This window comes from Hemicordylus capensis, chromosome 2 (genome assembly GCF_027244095.1).
Source record: "Hemicordylus capensis ecotype Gifberg chromosome 2, rHemCap1.1.pri, whole genome shotgun sequence".
NCBI lineage: Eukaryota > Metazoa > Chordata > Lepidosauria > Squamata > Cordylidae > Hemicordylus > Hemicordylus capensis.
In genome coordinates this window covers 269334542-269358284 of record NC_069658.1, presented here as the reverse complement: position 1 = coordinate 269358284, position 23743 = coordinate 269334542, and the positions used below count along the sequence as shown (strand labels likewise).

General features: G+C 45.4%; 1 protein-coding gene and 1 long non-coding RNA gene across 2 annotated transcripts in view; one reads left to right on the top strand and one right to left on the bottom strand.

Annotated features, from left to right (window-relative positions):
- Window positions 1–23743, top strand: part of LOC128345635 (bis(5'-adenosyl)-triphosphatase-like) — a gene marked incomplete at its 5' end in the record, with an annotated part of 348887 nt that overhangs the window by 166015 nt on the left and 159129 nt on the right. The window lies entirely within an intron of this gene.
- On the bottom strand, window positions 17993–23336 carry LOC128345637 (uncharacterized). The gene is made up of 3 exons (XR_008316553.1): window positions 22989–23336; window positions 18777–18902; window positions 17993–18493 (listed from the first exon to the last, which is right to left on the bottom strand). It is a non-coding gene; the product is annotated as an uncharacterized LOC128345637 (long non-coding RNA).

The window sequence follows — 23743 nt, the reverse complement described above, 5'->3', positions numbered from 1 at the left end:
GAGGAGAGCTGGTTAGAGAAGAAAGCTGGTCTCATGGTAGCAAGCATGACTTGTCCCTTAGCTAAGCAGAGTCTGTTCTGGTTGCATATGAATGGGAGACTAGAAGTATGAGCACTGTAAGATCTTCCCCTCGGGGGATTGAGCTGCTCTTGGAAGAGCAGAAAGTTTCAAGTTCCCTCCGTGGCATCTCCAAGATAGGGCTGAGAGAGATTCCTGCCTGCAACCCTGGAGAAGCTGCTGCCAGTCTGTGAAGACAATACTGAGCTAGATAGACCAATGGTCTGACTCAGAATATGGCAGCTTCCTGTGTTCCTATGTAATATACTTTGCATACACAAGGCCCCAGGTTCAATTCCTGGCACCTTCAAACAGGGTTGGGAAAGACGACCCCTGCCTGAAACTCTGGGGAGCCACTGCCAGTCAGTGTAGACTATCCTGGGCTAGTTGGAGCGATGGTCTGACTCAGTATAAGGCAGCTTCATGTGCTCATCTGTTCAATCATTTTAAAAACCCTATTTTGCACAGTATGGCACTAAATGACATGGAAGTGATTACTTTATTTATTACAACATGAACCTCCTGAGTCCTTAATGTACAATCACTGGACCTCTTTTTCTCCATCAGAAGTTGAAGAATATTCAGCCTCTGATGGTACTGAAGAAACATTCTCCAAGCTATATCCCCCTGCTTTGTCTAAATTTAATCTGAAATCTAACACACACACACACACACACACACACACACACGAGATGCTTGGCATTTTAAAAGTCACATCCGATCATCTTTTCTGCCCTCTCCTATTAAATTGCCATGACAAAAATCTCAGCCTTGGCAGCCATGGCATCCTGCTCTCCAGCTATATTGTAGCAATGGCACTTGAATCAAAAAGGAAAGCCACACAGCAGTTGAGGTAATCCTTAAGAAAAGGAGCCCAATGGGATGAGGCAGAGCAGAACGCTACGGTTTGCCACAAGCAGTGTGCTTTTAAGCTGCTGCCAAGGAGGGAAGACTACCACCATGGCCACCCCTGCCTAAAGCTACAGTTAACCCACGTGTCCCACATGGGTTGACTGATCTATGATCGTAATAAAGTTCTATCTATCTGTCATGTCCCTGGGGAGGTGCTGCAGCTGAGAGGTAGGGCACCTGCCCTGCACAAAGGAAGTTCTGGGTTGGGAGAGACATCTGTCTGAAGCCCAGAGTATCCAGGTTGCTGGACCAATGGTATGCCTTAGGAGAAGGCAGCTTCATGGCGTGTACAGCTTCATCTGGTGAGTCTGGCTCCGGATACGAGTCTTCTGAGTTAAATTTTGATAGACAGGAGGCAGGTGGTTCAGAGGGCCGCTCAAAGAGGATTCCTTTCCAAATACTGAGCTCATTCACACAATCAAAAACTGTGTTCTGCCCAGGTTGGGGAGCTGTGCGCACTCCCAATTTTCTGTTGTGTGGAAGCAAGGGAGGAGGAAAAGCTACCCAGCTTTTCCTCCTCCCTTGCTTCCACACAATGAGGCGATTCCCACGATCACTAGAAAGCGGGCTACGGGAGCCTAGCCCACTTTCTAGTGATTGTCGGAACCACGGAGCTCGCAGGCAAGCCCGGTGGCTCCACTGCAGCTAGCCTGCCTAAGAATCCCTCACCTGAAACCAGGTTAATGAAGTAAGCGCTCAGCTAACCTGATTTGTTTGGTCGTGAGACTCCGGATTGGCTGCCCACATGACTACTGGCTCCGTCACAGAGCCAGTAGTGGCAGCGGGGCTCATGGGCTGTCTAGCCCCCCAGAAGTCCTTGGATGCCCGTGTGAGTGCGTGGGGCATTCTGGGGAGACCCCCGAGGCCGGGAGTCTTTCTGCAGCCTTCCAGTCAGGGGTCTACTCACGAGTCACTGTGGCATGGAGCCACACCGCAGCAATTCATGATCACCAAAACAGGGTTAGTGGAGCGCTCATTTAAAAGCAGGGGCAATTAAACGGGCTTTTCCTCCTACCTTGCTTCCACACAGGAGAAAATTGGGAGTGCACACAGTTCTCAAACCCGAGTAGAACATAGTTGGGCTATTCACATGACTGCATAGGTGGGCGGGTGGCGGGGGCGGGGGTGGAAGTCAGATTTCAACCTACCTTCCCCAGATGACCGATCTTTGCCCCTTCAGTATGTGAGCCACACACCTACACAACCCACGCTGCCGGCAGTAGTGGAGATCACTATGTGCGCAGCTCCCGGCAGCATGGATCAACAGAGGTCAGGACTCATTTTCTGGCCTCTGGATATCCCACAAGGCATCGCACAATGAGTGCGATGCCATTTTCTGTTGTGTGGAAGCAAGGTAGGACGAAAAGCTGGGTGGTAGTTATTGTGTGGAAGCAAGGTCGGGCTCCATGGAGCCTGGCAGCCGGGTTAAGGGAACACTTGCTCCCTGCCTTAACCTTGGCTAAGAGCCGGCTTCGGAGTGGGGTTAGGCTGGGCAGTAGTGCTGGGATCTGTGTGGATCCCGGCGCTCCACACAAGCCCTAGCCTGGGCTAGGCTGCTCATGAGAACAGCCTCCATTTTGGATTGTGTGAATGACCTCTTTAATTCTACTTATTGTAGAGCTCCATGGGCAAATCCCAAGAAAGATTCAGTGACCTTTGATAATGGCCATTTAGCAATGTCCTGTGCCTTCTGCAATGATGGAATTATTCGTTAGTGGATTTGATTTCACTATGACTGGAAAGCTTAATTGCAAATGCATTCTAAGGCAGGTGGAACTGCAGGAGATGAGCAGAAATTTTGCAGTGACTCTAAAGCCTCCAAATTTGACACAAAACATGAAAATAAAGAATGTTGGCAGCAGTTCTCCTTCAATGGGATTTCTCTATCATGGAAGTGTGCAGCTTCTCTGTTGCTACTGGCACAACGTCACAAACAAACAAATACATTAATTGCTTTCCAAGCAATGAAACCTCATGCCCACCAGCATAGCCCTGCTGTTACATTCTAGATGTTAACTTGATCACCATAATAGGCTCATAGGGAAAAACTGAGTGGCCTTCTGGGGCTCACACAGCTTGTTTACCTCTTTTGCTTTCGCCGTGGGCTATCAACTGAATATAATATGAAGATAACCAATGCCCACTTCTGAGATTGATAGGCATCATGCCACTAAACTTGTCTTGTCTTGCCAAGAATTATGCAAGGTGTCCCCTGCCCCCTTGTTTTTTTAAACACAATTCTGCTGTTATCTTTGCCTCACCAGAATTTTACAGTTCAGTGTTTTCTTTTCTTCTTCTTTCCCCCGTGGTACAATCAATTGGCTAGCTTCTTTCTTTGTCATTAGTTAGATTAATGTTCTTGCAGAACATTGATGTACAGCAATGTCTTTCATGTTTCCATTAGGTATTGGATTTCTGTGCTGTTCTTAGAGCACAGTGTGAACTCAAGAGGGAATAACCCAGGTTCAGCTTAGCCCAGGACACTTTTTCACAGTGTTTCACTAAAAATGATAACCAAAAGGGCTGGTTTTGTCTTTACTGAGCTGTGATGGCAATCTCTGGCCTTGTTGTGTCCAATTTGTTACTCCAGCTTCAAATCTTTCTTGACCACTGGGGTATGTTGAGCAGTGGTGTAGCCACCATTGGATGGTGGGGACTAATGTACTTGGGTCATAGGAACATAGGAACATAGGAAACTGCCATATACTGAGTCAGACCATTGGTCTATCTAGCTCAGTATTGTCTTCACAGACTGGCAGCAGCTTCTCCAAGTTTGCAGGCAGGAATCTTTCTCAGCCCTATCTTGGAGAAGCCAGGGAGGGAACTTGAAGTTGGAACCTTCTGCTCTTCCCAGAGCGGCTTCATCCCCTGAGGGGAATATCTTCCAGTGCTCACACATCAAGTCTCCCATTCAGGTGCAACCAGGGCAGACCCTGCTTAGCTATTGGGACAAGTCATGCTTGCTACCACAAGACCAGCTCTCCTCTCCATGGAGGTCTGGGGGCTGCCAGGGTGCCTCCTTGCCCCCCCAGTGCACCCCTCCACACTGCATTCCACCACTGAGACTGCCAACAGGTACTACCACCAGGTGCCACCACCAGGCATGCTACCCCATGCTGACCTTGTCCCTTCTGTGCATGGACATGGTGGGGGGGGCATTGCTAGCATGGACACGTGGCCCATCGTGCTCTCCCAGCTGGCGATGGTGAGCACTTTCTTCACCAACTGGGTGCAAAAGGAAGCAACCAGTGAAGTGAGTAAGTTTTAGTGGAGGTCAGCACAGAGTAGAATGTTCTGCGGTGGGAATTATGTTTCTGTTCCACACTCTTACATGTGGAGGTAGGATTTCCAGTAGCAGTCAGAAGCATTATATATGCTTTCAAAAGGCAAGCTAATATAAATTTACTAATATAAATATATCTGCTCTTAAAACTGCATTAACTAACATGGGGGCCAAGTTTAGCATTTGAGACACAATAGTTTGTAGTTGGGTTTAAAAGTGGCCAGGTGATTATCTCCCTGCTATCTAGGTCCTTGCTAACCATCCCTTCCGATACAGAACCACTGAAGGGCTATCATGCTCATATTTTTCCATATAAGACATTGTTGAACTCAGAACCTGTATACTGAGTGGGACCCACTGTCGTCATTTGCAGTCCTTCACATAGAGCATGAAATGTTGCATGTCAAATACAAAAGATGAGGGCACCCCACACAAATTAAGGAACCTTCTCTATTATGAAATATACACCTCTTCACCACTATGAGTCTTTGATTTTATTAAAAATAACAGGTGCTTTGAAATCCACAGGGAAAATTCAGTTAGTTAAAGCTTTTTTAAAATGTTAGGAAAAGATACAGTCATATTTTCCACCCATGGGTAGCAGGAAAGAATTTTTAATTTAGTCATAAAAGGAATGGAGGATACATGAAGAAAAGAGCAGGTGACATTCAGGCCTAAATAAAATTCCAGTCAAACGTCTTTGACTTGATAAATTCATGCAAAACAATGGTTTTGTTACTGTTGTTTTAAGGAAGCGCTGCTGCTTTCCTTGGATTCTGCTTAAGAATTTAATTACATGTTATACAAAGCAAATTTATTTTGCTGTTGTGTTGAAATTGCATATTGTTATTACTTCCAGGCTACTATGTGGTGCTTTGATGATTTTGCCCAAATTACCATTTTTAATCTTAAAATGAGAATGTGTTTGGAAATTTTTAAAGGGTCATGCGGTTGCTGTCAAAAAAATAAAGAAAAGGGTTGTATCTCTCAGAAACCCGTATCCATGAGTAATTATCTTGTTATGTTAAAGTGGTTCTCCAGAATATTAAAATAATTAGGACCAACCATCTCAGCATTGCTTTCCTCAGATGCTGTAATTGGCAAGGGGTGTTAACTAATTAAACATATTTATATTGCCGGCTGGCTAAAGAAAAGGATGAAGCACTTGTAATTAGTGGAATTCAGTGAGATCACGTATTTACTGCAGAGAATAAACATGTAGATTATAGCATTTGTGGTGGCCTAATAGCTGGAAACAGCAATCTAAACATAGTGTGCTGGTGTATCTTATTGAATGAGCCAACCCTGATGAACCTGTCATAGGAGAACATGAAGTGGGAAAGGGTTACTCCACAGGAATGGGCAAGACCAAGCAGCTGATTTCATATCCATGAACTTTGCTGTTGTGGATATCAAGGGTTGCTTATTGAGTTGCATTTCATGTAAGTGTCATCATCATCATTGCTATTTGAAAGTGGACTTCAAGCATGGAAACTCCATGAGGCTCTACACATGATCTGTGTGTAGAGCCTGGGAGAGTTCTCCCAGAGACGAACAGTCATGCAGCCCTGGGTGGCCAGATCGGTCGCCCACACGACTATCGGCTCTGTCATGGATCCGGTGGGGGCTGTGGGGATCGGGGGCCACTTGGCCCCTGGAAGTCCCGGGGGGAACCCCTGATACTGGGAGGCTGCTTGTAGCCTCCCAGTCGGAGTCTACTTGTGTGTCACCGTGTACCATGCGTGGCAGCAGCACACAAGCAGGGAAACAAGGTTAACGGAGCATCCACTCTGTTAACCTCATTTAAGGGGAAGGTGTTTTAGGCGGGCTAGCCCCCTTAAGAACATAAGAACAGTCCTGCTGGATCAGGCCCAAGGCCCATCTAGTCCAGCATTCTGTTTCACACAGTGGCCCACCAGATGCCACTGGAAGTCTACAGGCAGTAGTTGAGGGCTTGCCCTCTCTCCTGCTGTTACTCCCCTGCAACTGGTACTCAGAGGCATCCTGCCTTTGAGGCTGGAGGTGGCCTATAGCCCTTGGGAGCACCTGGTTCACCCACAAGCCAGGTGGTTCCCACAATCACTGGAAAGTGAGCTAAGCTCCCTTAGCCCGCTTTCCAGTGATCGTGGGAATAGCCTCATGGTGTATGTGCGAAGGATGGAGGTGAGATCCCGAAATCAGCCTAGTGAGAATGCTTCCTCTGGTGAGATCAGCTATGAATGGGTAAAACCAGCTGTCATAGGTCATTTAATGAGTTTTTTGTGGTCAAAGTCTCTCGTATTCGGGTTGATCTAGATCTAGATTTAGACTCCACAGTTATTGCAGTGTCAGATGCAGAGGTATCCAGGAACTCCTCTTGTATGGTTAGACTGGATCAATTTCAGTTTGTGACTCCTGCGGATGTGGACAAGTTGCTCGGAATGGTGCGTCCTACCACCTGTCTGCTTGATCCTTGCCCAACGTGGCTTATACTGTCTGGCAAGGGGGTTGTTGTGGAGACCCTGGTGGCAATTATAAATACCTCTCTGATGGAGGGCAGGATGCCTCCTTGTTTAAAGGAGGCAATTATTAGACCTATTCTTAAGAAGCCTGCCTTGGACACCTCGGAGTTTAATAGCTACAGGCCTGTCTCCAACCTCCCATGGTTGGGCAAGGTGATTGAGAGGGTGGTAACCTCCCATCCCCAGGTGGTCTTGGAGGAAACTGATTATCTAGACCCATTTCAAACTGGTTTTCGGATGGGCTATGGGGTGGAGACTGCCTTAGTCAGCCTGATGGATGATCTCCAATTGGGACATTACAGAGGAAGTGTGACTCTGTTGGTCCTTTTGGATCTCTCGGCGGCTTTCAATACTATCGACCATAGTATCCTTCTGGAACGTCTGAGTGGGTTGGGGGTGGGAGGCACTGCTTTGCAGTGGTTCTGCTCCTACCTTTCTTGCAGATTCCAGATGGTGTCACTTGCAGACTGCTGCTCTTCAAAATCTGAGCTTTTATATGAGGTCCCTCAGGGCTCCATACTGTCTCCAATGCTTTTTAATATCTACATGAAACCGTTGGGAGAGATCATCCGGAGATTTGGTGCTGGGTGTTATCAGTATGCTGATGACACCCAAATCAATTTCTCCATGTCAACATCATCAGGAGAAGGCATATCCTCCCTGAATGCCTGCTTGGAAGCAGTAATGGGCTAGATGAGGGATAACAAACAGACTGAATCCAAACAAGACGGAGGTACTTATTGTGTGAGGTTGTCATGGGAAGTGATATTAATCTACCTCTTCTAGATGGGGTCACACTTCCTCAGAAGGAACAGGTACACAATCTGGGAGTGCTTCTGGATCCATACCTTTCCCTGGTTCCCCAGGTTGAGGTAGTGGCCAGAAGCTCTTTCTATCAGCTTCAGTTGATACGCCAGCTGTGTCCGTTTCTTGAGGTTCATGATCTCAAAACAGTAGTACACTTGCTGGTAACCTCCAGACTTGATTATTGCAATGCGGTCTATGTGGGGCTGCCTTTGTACGTAGTCCGGAAACTACAATTAGTACAAAATGCGGCAGCCAGGTTGGTCTCTGGGCCATCTAAGAGAGACCATATTACTCCTACTGTATATTACAGGAGTTACACTGGCTGCCATTAAGTTTCCAGGCAAAATACAAAGTTCTGGTTATAACCTATGAAACCCTAAACAGCTTAGGCCCACGGTACTTAAGAGAGCGTCTTCTTCTGCATGATCCCCGTCGTCCACTGCGTACATCAGGGGAGACCCATCTGTAGCTACCTTCATGTCGTCTGGTGGCCACCCAGGGATGGGCCTTCTCTGTTGTTGCTCCAAGACTTTGGAACACGCTTCCCGTGGGAATAAGAGTCTCCCCATCTCTAGCGGCTTTTAAAAAAATGTCTAAAAACTCATCTTTTTACCCAGGCCTTTTAGCTTCTTAACTTTTTAACTTTTAAAATTTTGGATTGTTTATTGATTTGTTTTAAACTGTTTTTAGTATTTAATTGATTTTAATGTTTTGTTTTTGTTTGTTGTGAACCGGCCTGGGACCTTGGGTTGGGGCGGTATAAAAATGCGCTAAATAAATAATAAATAAATAAATCATGAAATTTGGGCAGCAGAAATATCTTGTGGTTTTGAAAAGCTGTGATTGGAAAAACCAAGGAGAACATCTCTCAGTGTAACTGAGCACAAGAACATAAGAATTGAGAAGACTGGAAAGTGCAACCTCTATTTCATGAGCACCTGCTGGGCATTTGTATTTCCCTCGTGTATCTAACAGGTTGAAACTTTAGGTTTTAATTTTATTTCATGTCAAAGAGCTGCTCTCTGCTATCTCTGAAAGCATTGTGCTCACCGCCTGCCCTATCTTCATTCTTCTAGTTTATGGCAGACTTTTTTTTATATAACAACAACTGGAAGGAGAGAAAAAACAAGCGTATAGCTGGCTATTGTGAGAACCTATGAAGTAATCAATTTTGGATTCAGACCCTTATAACTGTTTGACATTTCAGGGTCAGCAGGACAACTTTTTGAAAGATGGAAAAGCTACGTGGCTGGTCCCACAATAGATTATAAAACAGGGCCAAATAAAAGGATGCTTCAAAACAGCTCACTTTTATCTTAATGGCTAGAGCGCAAAAGCAGCATGAGGACTGCTAGAAAGAGCAGGGCCAGCCTGGAACAGAAGGGACTCTATGTGTATTATGTTCCTGAAATAATTGCAACGCTCTGTGGTTATTTTACAGTGAAAGTGATGCCATTGCAAGGAGCCATGGTGTTGCAAAGCTTTTCTTGGAAGTGATAAACAATCCTGAACACCAAGAAAGCATTTTAAAAGGTCTCTTGAAGGAGTGTCAAGAGACACTTGGCTCATGGGCGTGTAGCTATTGAATTGTGGCTACAGCTATTCCTTGAATTGGAGGTCTTGAATGCGACTATTTCTTGAATTCAGAGCCACAGTGGCACTGAAGAACAGTGGCTGGTGAACAACAGCAGCAGAGAAATATTTCTTTCAGCTCAGACTTGTGGATATCAAGGAGGCATCTGATGGTCATTGTGGGAATCAGGATGCTGGACTAGATGGACCTTTGGCCTGATCCAGTAGGGCTTTTATACATCCAGGGAGCTCTGCTAAAACTCTCCCTCTGGTAGTTTTAGCACACATTACCCACACACTCTTAGCCTACATTTGCATCATCAATGGCAAGTTATTTTTGTTAAAGAATCATAGGATGGCGAACTTTCTGCTCAGTTGTTGACATGATGTGCAGCTGAAACAGGGCCAGAGGTTACTGTCCTGTCATGGAATACACACAGTTTTGCTTATACCTTGGGAATCAGGATGCTGGACTAGATGGACTCTACCGTCACCTTATGATGTAGAGAATTATTTGTATTTTGTTATGTGTACACCCTACCTTTCTAACAAGCTAGGTCACAAGGTAGTGTGCGTGGGGTTCCCAGGTAGTCTCCCATCTTGGCACTGATCAGTTGCATACCTGCTTAGCTTTAGCAAGGTGTCTGCATCATGGAGCCTTTAGACCACACCCTTGGATTTTCTCACTTGTGACACATTATTGGGGATGTCAAAGAAGAATTCTTGGGACTCAGAAAAACCTCTTCAAAGAAGGGGTGCACATCTTGAGCCCCAAGATGTGGTCTGAATTTGCTTAGAGAAATTTGACCCCTCTCTGCCAGCCTCTTTGTCAACCTCCCATTCTTTCCTCACTGGTTTCTGTGGTGGCTGAGCAGCAGCAGCAGCAGCAAAATGAGAGAAGTAACTGTGGCAATATCATGTAGTTCCTGTGCATGGTCTACAAGTCCTCCCCATACCACATTGTCTTTCTGATGGATTGCTCTATATGATCCAGAGGAAGGGCACAGAAGCTCTTTGGATTGGGGTTGTTCAAGGGCTACTGCTCTATATTTGCATCAGAGATCAACACTTTACACAGAGGCAGGTAGCAAGACTGGCTGACATCATAACTAATGGAGAAGCACCACTGGTGCTTGTGAAAGACACCAGTACTGCTGTTGAGTTCCAGACTACCACAGCTCTGGCACTCATGGGGTCACCTGAAAATATGTCCTTGAGGGCTGTGCAACCTTCAGGGATATATTTTTGGGAGACACTGAGGGGAAAGGGAGATCATTGAAATATTCCACACTGTGAGAGTGCTGGTGTTGAGTTAGTTGATCCTGTCCAAAGCACCAGCACATCTCACCTATGCTAGTTCTTAGTTAGGTTGTCAACCATTGTTACCTTTGTCACATACACTTTTAGCTAGGGTTGCATTCCCACTTATATACTACACCATTTGAGAAGAATGACAGAATTGGCTAGGTTTGCAATAAGGAACTTATTCTGGCTGCAAGCAGTGTGTCTAAGTGTGTCCAGCTAAAGTTAACGCCACTAAAATGTTAGGGCCTCAAATAATCGTGGGATTTTTGAGTTGGAAGGGAGCCTGGAGGTCTTCTAGTCCAACCTCCTCTGCAGCATCTCTGACGAATGGCTGTCCAGCCTCTGTTTAAAAGCCTTCAAAGAAAGCTCATCACTGTACAAAGTAGATAGTTCTAGTGTTCCCTCTAATAGGGATTCCCAGATGTTGTTGACTACAACTCCCATAATCCCCAAGCAAAAGCCATTGCATCTGGGGATTCTGGGAATTGTAGTTAACAACATCTGGGAATCCCTGTTAGAGGGAACACTGGATAGTTCCACAGTCAAACAGCTCATACAGTTAGGAAATTCTTCTTAATTTTAAGCCTAAATCTGCTTCCTTTCCGTTTTGACCCTTGGGATCCAATCCTGCCCTCTCAAGCAACAGAGAACACATCTCCTCCTCCTTCTTATGACAGCCTTTCAGATATTTGAAGATAGCTATTGCCTTTATCAGCAGGGAGCAACTGAAGTGAATACTCTGTGATTGCCTAGCTGTTAGTTGCCTCTTTCGACTTGTTCCCCACTATTACAGATGTGCCTTTTCAAGCACTCATCTGGTTTTATGATACATTAGACCTGTAAAGGGCAAGGGAGGAACCACAAGTAGATATTCAAACCTTAAAGTGTGGAACTGGGGGACTGGACTAATAATTTAAATTATTGCCATATATCTTATAATGTATTTTCACCAGGGCAGTATCACCTGTAAGTAAAACCAAAATATTTTTAAAGATGGTTGGTCTTGGATGGAAGTCTCTGAACCTGCTATTGTCTATGCTGAACCTCTGGGGCCCTCTAGTCTTTACTCTTATCACCAACATAATTTTCTCTTTGTTCACCGCTGTGTTAGCTCTACTGTGCATATGTATATAGAATGTTTAAAAGGGCATCTTGTGGAAACAAACATGTGTCATTAGGCTGAGGAATCAAGCAATAAGCCCCTGCCCCTCAAACCCCTGTGTGTGTGTGTGTGTGTGTGTGTGTAGTCATAGCCTCTTCATGCCCTGGAGAGGGATTACTCTTAACTGGTAGGCTGGTCTTGGAGGCTTCCAACTTCTCCCATAGCTTGACTCAGAAGATGGAATCAAAAGTGGCCTTAAGATCAATGAAGGCAGCGTAGAGGTAGGCTGAGTTTCTGGGAGAATATTTTTCAATAAAGTGCTGAAGCACCAGGCACTGACCAGTTGTGAATCTACCCTCCCTAAAGCTGGCTTGTTCCTCTGCAAGCAGATTTTCTTGGTCTAGCCAGACCTTAAGTTTCCCATGCAGATGTCTAGCATAGAGCTTGCTGATGGTGTTGAGCAAGTTGATGGGCCTATAGTTGGCGGGGTAATCCTTTCTTCCCTTTTTGAATATGGTGATGGTAATCGCCGGACCCCAGTCCTTGGGAATACGTCCATGAGAGTCAATGTAAGTAAAGAGCGAGGTCAAGACTGGAGCCCACCACTCTTTATTATTTTTTACAAGCTCCAGAGGGATAAGGTCTTTCCCGGGAGCCTTCCCCACATTGCTTTGGGAAATGAGAGACTCAATCTCATCTGTAGAGACCAGTGGCCACCTGGGGGTGGACTTTACGATTGCAGATTGTTTGACAAGCCTTTGTAGTATACAACAGCATAGCACCACCATCTTAGATCCTATCATCTGTGATTGATTTATTATATGCTTGCTTGTTTGTTTATTTAACATATTAAGATACCACCCCAAGCTCGTGTCTCTGGGTGGTTTACAATAAAGAAGCACAAATTAAAACAAAATTAAAGCATTAAACCAATTTTAAAATGTAAAATAATATTAAAATCTTTAAGTCTGTTTAAAAGCCTTGGTGAACAAGTGTGTCTAAACTGCCTTTTAAAAAGTTATCATAGATGGGGAGGCTCAACAGGGAGCACATTCCAAAGCCTCGAGGCAGTAATGGAGAAGGCCCATCCCTGAGTAGCCCCCAAACGTGCTGGTGGCAGCTGCAGATGGACCCTCCCAGATGATCTCAGTAGGTGCCTCCAGAGCTCATAACGAAGAAGGTGTTCTCTTAAGTACCCAAGACCTAAGCTGTTTAGGGTTTTATAAGTTATAACCAGCACTTTGTATTTTGCCCAGAAACATATTGGTAGCCAGTGCAGTTATTTTACTATAGGTGTATTGTGGTCTCTTCAAGATGACCCAGAGACCAAACTGGCTGCTGCATTTTGCACCAATTGCATTTTCCGGACTACGTACAGAGCACTGTTCCTTCTAAGGTGTCTGCACATGCACCAACCCCCAGGCCCCCGCACAGCAGTTTCTGGCAGGCGCGTAGTCTCTGCTGTGCCCTTCACCGCTGCCCAACTGCCTGGCACCCCGGCACCCCATTTTCCCCTCTCCCCAGCCAGGAAGCATTGCCCTGTTTGTCTGTCTCCCCAGACAGGTCACTGCCACACCGGTGCCACCTCCTCCTCCCTCCCCCCCACCTGCCCGGGCCTCATCCTCCTCCATTTCCAGCTGCAGATCTCATGAGACATCTGGCAGATGGAGCCAGAGGAGGACGGAGGGAGGAGGATGGGAGGTGGTGGTGGCTGCCCCCAGCAGCTCTGAAAGACCAGAGCTGGGGGCCTGCGGGAAGGTAAAAAAAAGTGTGTGCTTTGTGTGGCACAATAATTATTAACTGGGTGTGTGTGTGTGTGTGTGTGTGTGTGTGTGTGTGTGTGTGTGTGTAAGAGAGAGTTATTTGCACACACTGCCGTAATACTGCTACCCAGAACAAAACTCTTTTCTGCTCACTGATTATAAAAATCAGAGGGAACACTGGTACAGTGGCAGCCCCATATAGAGCTCATAACAGTAATCAAGTATAGGGATTACCAGCATATGCAGTACAGTTCTGAGGTTGTTTATCTCAAGAAATAGACACAGCTGGCATATCGGCTGAAGCTGATAGAAAGCACCTCTGGCCAATGCCTCAACCTGAGACATCAGGGAGAGGTTTGAACCCAGAAGCACTCCCAGACTGAGTGCCTGTTCCTTCTGGGAAAGTTTGACCCCATCCAGAACCAGCAGATCAAAATTGTCTCCTGAGTTCCAACCCCGCACAATAAGTACCTCCAACAGATTCCGTCTCAGCTTGTTATCCCTCATCCAGCCCATCGCCATCTCCAGGCAGGCATTTAGGGAAGTTAGGCCTTCTTCCAATGATGTTGACATGGAGAAATAGATTTGGGTGTCATCAGCATACTGATAACACCCTGCACCAAATCTTATGTTGAAGCCAGAGGGGCATTATAGTTTCCTCTGTGTGGGTTGGGCTTGCTGGGAGTTTCTACTCTCCTTCCTGTTCCTGTTTGTTCCTGTGTATGTGAGTCTGCCTTAATACTGCTGCCCAGAACAAAACTTGCTCTTGTGTGTGTGAGCAAGTTCTGTACTGATCTTTAAGTGTTTGTCTCACAAGTAAAGTTGTTTTAAATCTTGTGCTGATGTGTGTCCTGAGAGCCACATGGACTGTTCACATTCTGCAACAGATACAAGGCCTGTTAGGGTAATTGTGACTACTATTTTCAGGTTGCAGAGAAATGTATATTTTGAAGAATATTTCAAGAATGCATTGGTAGAACATACAAAGCAGACTTCAGTTTGCTTTTTCATTAACATATTACTTATCCCTATATTACCTATCCCTTATGCTTCAACTCGATATAGGAAGATGCTGAAAGGCATCATCTCATACTGCACGGGAGATGGCAATGGTAAACCCCTCTTGTATTCTGCCAAAGACAACCACATAGCTCTGTGGTCGCCAAGAGTTGACACCGACTTGACAGCACATCTTTACTTTTACCTTATACTTCAACAAAAGCAACTTAAATTTAACCTTAAATGTGCTTATTTTCCTCTGCCAAATTTTGAGGAGCATGCAAATGCTCCTGTAGGTAGCTGCATCCAATAGCTTGGATTTCACTGCTCAAGGATTCGTCACTTGAGAAATGCATTGGATAGATGTGCACACGCATTGGAAAAACTGGTTAATGTTATATCAGGAGCTCCCAGCCGCAAAACAGCAACCTCAGCCTTATCAGCCAACGGCATCCAAAAACCCATTAGCAGCTTCTGACAAATCCCTCTGTCTCTTTTTACCCACCCAAATAAATGAAAAATTGAATTCAGTCAATTGAACATATGCTTAGAATCGCACAGCTGATAGATACATGTGTACTGGGAGAGGCTGCCAAAGTCAGGATGCTTGTGTGTCACTTTCATACCTGAATCCCATTTGGCCCCTGAAAGAAGCGCTGTGCCTTGATTTTGCAAAGGTTGTTGCTACACCCTGTAATCTGCAGGGAGGGATTTTCCTCCCTCCCCTTTTCATTTATGCACAGTAATAAAGCTCACATCATGGCATCAGGCATTAGGATTAGCAATGCCACAGCTTAAGGCTGTTTCAAGGCTGCTAGTCAAAGCAGCTAGAAGAGCTAGCATGCAGTGAGCAATTATGTTGGCTGCATGGAGAGAAGGATTTATGTTTAAACACTATTAATATTTCAGGGACATCTGCAGCATAAAAAGAATTTAAGTTAAATAAAAGATTGAATTTCTTTCTCTTGTAGTACTAATCTGGCATTATTAATTGATTTTAAGGTTCTGTTTTTCAATGTTGATGACCCTGCTGAGCATTTACAAAGGAAAATGTTGCTTCCCGTTTGAGTGTTTTCTGTTCTTTTCTGTGTTATTGTTTATTTGAAGAAAAGAAGATTGAAATGTTATGGGGGGAACTGGGTTTAATTTCAGATGTTGGGAAGACGGAGACTTCAAGGTGACTCGATTGTGGTGGATAAGTGTATTTGTAGGAAGAAAAGGCTGGACTTCCAAAGAAAGGCCTCTTAATCTTGTGTTGGAAGAGAGAATGTAGGCCAGCAGCTAAAAAATTTCTAGACAAACAAATACAAATTAGAAATAGAGGGGTCAGCACTCTGACCTATAATTTCAAGTTTTGCTGATGCGATGTACAAGAGGCAGAGCATATAAAGGTGTATGTGGATTGAGACATAGATGATCCCATATTCTTTTGAATAATGTCTATTGCCCTTCTAGTTTGCAAAGCACATTCTAATACGCAGTATCAGTTATCTCCACAGCAGCATTGCAAGGTAGTTTTATGATCCAGTTGAACAGAGCCTGTTTGGACTAACATGGAACCAGTGCATTCTCTTGCACTCACTTCAGTGGAGTGCTGTGCAATACGTAGAGGTGTGAGGGAAAACAAAAACTCTGGCTGAGCTCGAATCGAACCAGACTCAAGCTGAACTGGTTCCAGTTTGGTTTTGTGCACACTTGAACCAGCTCAGAAATTACTTGTAAAGTGAAATCCGGTAAGGATTCTCCTTTACCAGTAAAGTGTACAGCATGTGGCTTCGCTAAAATAAAGCCACCAAAATGAAGCAGGTGGCTTCTCTACAGTGCACCAATGGCCTGACTTGGTATAAGGCAGCTTCCTGTGCACCTAGATCCCTACCTGGATTAGGATATCTGTCTATCTTGAAATGTTCTAGGCTAATAGCCAGACAGATTCCTAGGTCCTTTACATGTAGTATGGCCCCTGAAAATATAACATCAAGGGGGCCCAGGAGAAAATGAAAAGCAAACATATAAATAAATAAGTACGTAATACAAAATATAAATGGGCTGTGCTTTGCTTGTCCCCACTGTGGATGAATCTAAGATGACAAAAACCCTTTCAAGATCTTACCTACTTAGCTAAATGTTAGGTGGAAAATTAGAATTTCACCCTTGAGAAAAATTAGCTTTCACACCTTGGATCATTAAAGACTCTGTGAAGATTCTGGAGAGGCTTTGTGACCTGCAAGGAAGGCTAATCATGGAAAGCATCAGGCCCTAAAGGTGTTAGGGATGTGCATGGAACCGGCTGGCCACGTTTGGTTCAAGTACGGACCGGACCCGAACCAGACCAGGCCAGTTCAGCCTAGCACCCCCTTGAACCTTCCCCCAGTTCGGTTCAGTCCAGTGGCGCTCACGGACCATTTTCTTTCTTTCTCTTAAAAAAAATTTTTTTGACCTTATTCCCCCTCTGGGGAGTTCCTGGAGGCAGCCGGGGGGGGGGGGTCCGCAGAGGTTCCCCCTCCCCCCACCAGCCTTCCTCATGCCCCTCTTCGCCTGTTCCGGTGCTCTTTGGCCAGTTTTCGGCCTTCACATGGTGGCACAGCGGCCATTATGGAGGCCGCGCGCAGGCACATGGCCTCTGAGTGGCCCAGGGGAATAAGGTTAAAATTTTTAAAAAGAAAAAGAAAATGGTCCGCGAACCCCCCGAACATTTGGGGGTGTTCTGTCCAGGGTTGGACCGAACAGGGCGTGGTTTGGTTCAACTCGAAATGATCGAACCTGTTCGCATATCCCTAAAAGGTATATTAGAGAGAAACATTTGAAAGTGTTTTTCTGTGTGTGTGTGTGTGTGTGTGTGTGTGTGTGTGTGTGTGTGTCAGGTAAGATAATGATGGATGGTGCCAGCTACCTGCTATGAAGGTGCACATGTGATGTAATGGAAATATATTCTATGCATTCAGGCTGCTTTTTTTGGCAGCTTATTAGCAAGATGAGAATTTTGCAGAGAACTTTGTATTCTTCTTCCCTCAATGTGCCTACGACTCCCATAAATAATAAAATGTTAATGATAGTTATGTAGTCACATCAAAGGAGACTGGGCTCTTTCATCTCAGTTAAATCTTGTTCAAATAATTAATAAAAGTAGTTGTCTGGGAAAGACAGAAAAAGGAATACTAAAAAATTTCTTTGTAGAGCATCTAATTGCCCCCCCCCGACTTCACCCTAAGGAAATGGCTCACAGAACTGAGGATACCCACACATCACACTTAAATGGCTTTATCCAGAAAAGTTTACTTAAAGAATATGAAATGTTGTGCTCCTATTGTAATAGAAACTATGACTTTAAAACAACTAAAACCCCTATTCTTGGGAATTACCTTTATTCTGCGCCATCCCCCATGGTAGCAGTGTGATGCATGTGTGACCCTTCTGATCAAGTACCAGCATAGGCCTCAGTGGCTGGGCTCTTGAGTGCTACTGTAGACCCAATGTTGCACTAAGAAGACTTACTGTAAGTTCAATTCTCTTGTCACTGATGGTGCCGGGCCCAGGTTGGTGCCATGGGTAACCCTAAACTAGACTCACCAGCTCAGAGTCCTTGAGCTGTGTCTTAGTGTCTTCAGCTGAAGAACTTAAAACATGAAATACGGGAAGCAGAAAGTACTGCTCTCTGCCAAAGATTGAAGTCTGGACACTTAAAGAGGCTTTATATATCTGCCAACCAGTGTTTGAATTATGGAAGGGAAGACTGGGAAGAGGGTTTAATGAAATCTAAATGCCTAATTGTTTTATAGCTGCTCCCCTCATAAACACAAATCAATCTTATGCTTAACTAAATTTTATTTGGAAAAACACTCCTCCTCCTTTCCCCTTCTCCTTTCCCTGCCTTTCCTTTCTGACTCCACCCTGCCCCCACCCACCACACACACACACACACACACACACACACTGTCTACAGCATCTGCACTGGGACAAATGTCTAAATAACAAAACATAAAATATTGCTAAATAGAATACAACACATACCTCCCCTCTATAAGAAACATAATTGAATTCATTTAAAATTTGGTGAGTCATTTAGAAGTCTTGAAGTCTTTAAGTGCTCTCCTATCATGCATACTTCTCCTAATCCTTGGGGTCTCTGGCACAGGAACTGTCAATGATTTGTTTTCTGGTACAGAGAATGGTCCATCACTTCCATCAGCCTCATCTGTGTGGTCAAAAATGGAGGCAAGATCAAATTCCTCTCCAATTCCTCTCCTGAAATCAGGTTCCCTTTCCTCTTTTCTCATAGAATTCATGCTTAAAATGTTTGCTTGAAATTCAGTTTCTTTCCATCATCCAATATGACAGAAACTCCTCAGATTTTGATTATTTATTTTGGTCCAGGATATTGGGAACATCCCTTTCTCACTTTAAATGGCAGCTGTACTTGAACAAAGTTCCCAACCTGAAATGTTTGCTGTTTCATACCCCATTTCTGATCCACATACCATTTATATATATGCTTCTTCCTTAACCAATCACAAAACTCTGCATCCTCTGAATGAGAGGGCATGGAGAGCCCTATCAGTTGTTGGTGGTAGCTTTGTGTCCTCTCAGCAGTTCAAAACATTTTCCTGTAGTAGAATGAGACATATTTAGATAAGCAAATAGAGTTTCACAATTTGCCTCCTTCCAAGGTCATTGTTGCATAGTAGTCACTTGTAAACTTCCTTTCACTAATCTGTTCAGTCTTTCCACTAAGCCATTCCCTAGAGGATGGTACAAGGAAAGAGTTGTGTTTGATCCCATGGTTATGCAAGTATTGCTCTTGTCAGTCACTAATTCTTTAGGAAGACATTGAGCCTCTTCTCATGATTAGTGGGACAGGCTCCAGAGCGGTCTGAGGGGAAGGCGGATTACACTTTCCTTGCCTGCAGATGAGCAGCTATCCCTCCTTGGGTGGGGCAGATCACCCATCCAGATGAGCACCAGCTCCTGCTGGTACTTGCCCCTCCCACCTTGCATTACCTCACCCCCGGACCCTCCAATAAGGACCCATGCACATGCATTGTTGGGATCTCCCCCCCCCAAATTTCACGGCTGTCACATGATTAGAAAAATGGGGTTAGGAGAGCCCCTTTTTGAGGGGAGGCTCCACAAGCGGGTTTGCTGCTGTGGTACCGCCGGGATCGGGCCCGATCCAGGTGGTTCACAAGTGCATGCAAAACCGGGTTTTGAATGTGCGTGCGATAGCCTCCTTCTCTCGCAAAAACTGCAGCTGTGAACTGGATCACCTTGTTTGTAATAAGGTTGTCTACAGATGAAACTGTCTGACTCCGTCTCCCACACTCCTCACAGAGACAAACTTCTAATTAATATAACATAAAAGATTGCTAGATAGAATACAACAGTAATTGTTTGATTCCCTTCAGTATTAGACAAGTCCTGTTCCATGTAGTCTCCTAAAACAGTTGCCAAGCGTCTTCCCCCCGCCCCCGCCACATCATCCTAAAATTCAAGCACTGCTTTTTGTCAGAGACTGAAGGTGCATATCCAAATTTCCTTCTGCTCCTGAAGGGGCACATACACATACAATCCATGGTATCACACTTGAGTAGGCCCAGGCCAGACCCTGAAGTCTCTAGTACCAAAATCCCTGTCTAACTCGTGGATCCACTGGGTTGTGGGTTAGAACAAATCGGCGGCATCTCAGTCTCCATTAATCATCTTACAATCAGGAATTACAGGGGTCGGTGTGGCTGTATCTCTCGCTGTGCCTTTCTTTGAACTCACAGATGCAAGTTATATTTATATCTGAGGGAAGAATGTTACCTGTCAGAACGGGAAACTGGAAGGGGTTGGTTGCCTGACCCTCTTAGAATATAATTATGTAGGAACTGACCATGCAGTAGGTGGTAGGGATGTGCACAGAACCAGTTCCATGCACTCCAGGGAGGTGGGGGGCTGTGCACGTGTCACACACACTTCCACTTCCAGTATTACACTGACTGGGGTGGCAAGAGGTTATGCAGCCACCCTGCGCCAGCAATTTTGACAGCAGAACCGGCAGGTGAAACAAGGCAGGGGAGATAAGCACAACCTCCCCGCTCCTTAACCCCCCCTGCCTTCGAACTGGCATTTTGAACCAGTACGGCAGTCTGTGAATCGAGCGCCGAACAGGTTTGTGCACACCCCTTGTAGGTGAGCACGGGTGATTGAGAAGCAGTCCTGCTTTGATTTCCACCCCACCCCCATTTGATTTCAGATGGATTCCTGCTTCACTTTGGTTTGATTCAAAGAGGGGTTTTATTTTCAATTCAGCCTCAAATCTTTGCCATAGCTGCAGCCCTGGAAATTCCCAGGAGCACTCACATCATCCCCAGGACTTCAGGGGAATCCCTGCTAGAAGTCATGTTATAGCTCAAGCCAGCACAACTGCCTCACTGTCAGGAGCAAGATGAACTATCTCCAGTCAAGGGGGCTTGGCTTGTTGTGTTTTGCTTTCTTTAGAAATGGATTCCCTACGGTTGCCTGATTTTTTCCCTTTGCAATGGCTGTTTTTATCAACCCCCTGTGTGCTTGATAAGTACTTTTAGGATTGGGGGCGGGGGAGTGTGGGGAGGGGGAAAGCTCCAAAGTGAAAGTTTGGTGCCCTTTCCAAATAAGCCCAGTCTGCTTTGATTTGGCCTTAAACCAGGCCAAATGGGCCTCTGAAGCTATGTAAAGCCCTGCAGATGCTTTAATTGTTAACAAAGATTTTCCTTCCCAAGTTGCCCTGAGATTGGGAGCTGTACGTGATAACTCTTAACCACTTAGGACATATGCATACTCAGCACTTAATTAATGCAACATAAATGGGTGATTACTTGTGATGAGCCATTATCTATCTAATAGTGCTGACAGAACATTCATATACCTCCCTGCCATCTCAAAAGCACAAAACCTTTTAATAGTCAGTCCCATGGGCGTAATGGGGGGGGGGCAGCCATGCCATGTGCCCTAGGTGCCTCTGGGGGGGTGCCATGCCAGTGCCTGCCCCCCACACCCCATTGCCCACCTGTCCAGCCCCAGGGTCCCTCAGCCACTTCCCGTCGTGCTTGCCTTGCCCTCCGGCCTAGGATTGGCCTGCAAACTGCAGAGCTCTTCTCTCCCCGCCTCTCAGCTGATTGGCCGCTGGGTGGGGCTTACAGAGAGGCCTCTGTGCAGGCCTCCCTGAAGCCTGAACTTGGCAGGCCCCAAGCAAGCAAGGAGGCAGGCAGAGCTCTCTGCAGCAGAAGACCCTCTGCCCAGACCATCCAGCACAACTTTTGCCAGGTAGAATGGGAATTTCTTTTTGTGGTTATCCCCCCCCTCCCATATATAGGGATCTGCTTGCCATAGGGCTTTGCTATGGGGTGTGTGGGGGAGACTGAGATGCCTCTGAATATTTAATTTAAAACAGATTGGAAAATTTTCTGGCTTTAAAAACAAAAGCTGTCTAAAAAGGCCTATAAGTGGCATGCTTCATGGCAGAAAATTACAAAAACTTCTGAAACAATATTATATTCATTCATTCATTCATTCATTCATAAATGCACTTATGTTCAAGTTGTTTTGCAACCCAGAAGGTCTGAGTGAGAACTGTGAAGCATGTGTTGTGCTTTTATTTTATTTTATTTTATTTTATTTTATTTTTCTTGTGTGTGAACTTCTCCCCAATAACTCGCAGGGACTTCAGGGTAAATTTGGCCAACATGTGAATGCAGCACCTCCATTCCAGAGGAGATGTGTGTTAAAGGGCTTTAAAAGCCTTGTGTGAAATGCCTCCTGGAATCAAACTTGACTGAATTTGTTCAGAATTCTGAAAAAACATACATAGGCTCACACTCCATGGTTGAAAGCAGGGGCGTAGCAAGGTTGGAGTGGGCCCAGAGACAAGATTTTAAAATGGCCCCCCCCCCAAAGTCCAGGGCCTCCGCACACCCCAGGCCCCCAAGGATTTAAGTCTGATATTCCAAAATAAGTATGCTGCCTGCAAATACATTTCACTGAATACACACACACACACATCACAATATATAGTGATATACATTGAGTACTATACATTTGTATTACTTTTGATGCCTAGAACACACTAGAAAGATGAATTATTAAAATGGGCCCCTCGCTGCAGATTAGCAAAGGAGACTTTCAACCATGCAGGGTGAGCCTATGTTTGTTTTCTCAGAATTCTGAACAAATTCAGTCAAGTTTGATTGCAGGAGGTTTTTCACAGGAGGCTTTTAAAGCCCTTTAAGACACATCTCCTCTGGAATGGAGGTGCTGCATTCACATGTTGGCCAGATTGACCCTGAAGTCCCTGCAAGTTATTGGGGAGCAGTTCACACACAAGAAAAATAAAATAAAAGCACCACACATGCTTCACAGTTCTCACTCAGACCTTCTGGGTTGCAAGACAACTTGAACATAAGTGCATTTATAAATGAATGAATGAATAAATAAAATTAATAAAATACTGTTCCAGAAGTTTTTGCAATTTTCTGCCATGAAACAAGCCACTTATAGGACTTTTTAGATAGCTTTTTTTAAGTCAGCAAATTTTCCAAGCTGTTTCAAAATAAATTTTCAGAGACTTCTCGGTCCCTCCCCCCCCCCCATATCCAAGCCCTATGGCAAGCAGATTCCTATATATGGGGGCGGGGGGTGGGAAAGGTAACCACAAAAAGGCATTCACACTCTACCTGGCAAATGCTGGTCTGGGTTAAGCAGGGCAGCAAGAGGTCTTCTGCTGCAGAGAACACTCTGGCTGCCTCCTCCTTCCTGGCTGGCTTGGGCCCTACTCGAGTTCAGGCTTCACTGCGGCCTACACGGAGGCCTCCGTGGAAGCCCCGCCCACCCGCCGATCAGCTGAGAGGCGGGAGAAAAGGAGCTCTTGGCAGCTTGCCTGCTGCTTCGATTGCGGCCAGCAGAACAAGCAGGAGAGACGGCGAAGAGGGCAAGTGGCTGAGAGGCTATGGGGCTGGGCAGGGGGCAATGGGGAGTCACATGAGGTGCCCCTGGGGTGCCCCTCCAGGCAGTGGGGCCCCCAGACAACTGTCTCCCCTTGCCCTATCATTGTTACACGCCTGGTTGAAAGTCTCCTTTGCTAATCTGCCGCGAGGGGGCCATTTTAATAATTAGTGTTTCTAGTGTGTTCTAGGCATTAAAAGTAGCACAAATATATAGTACTCTGTGTATATCACTATATATTGTGAAGTGTGCATGTGTGTATTCAGTGAAATGTATTTCCAGGCAGCATACTTATTTTGAAATATCAGACTTAAATCTTGGGAGGCCTGGGGTGTGTGGAGGCCCTGGAATTTGAGGGGCTGGGGCCCATTTTAAAATCTTGTCTCTGGGCCCATTCCAACCTTGCTATGCCCCTGGCAGAATAGATACATATGTATTGATCACTACACATGGGTTTCTGCACAACACCTGCACAGAAGAAACTTCC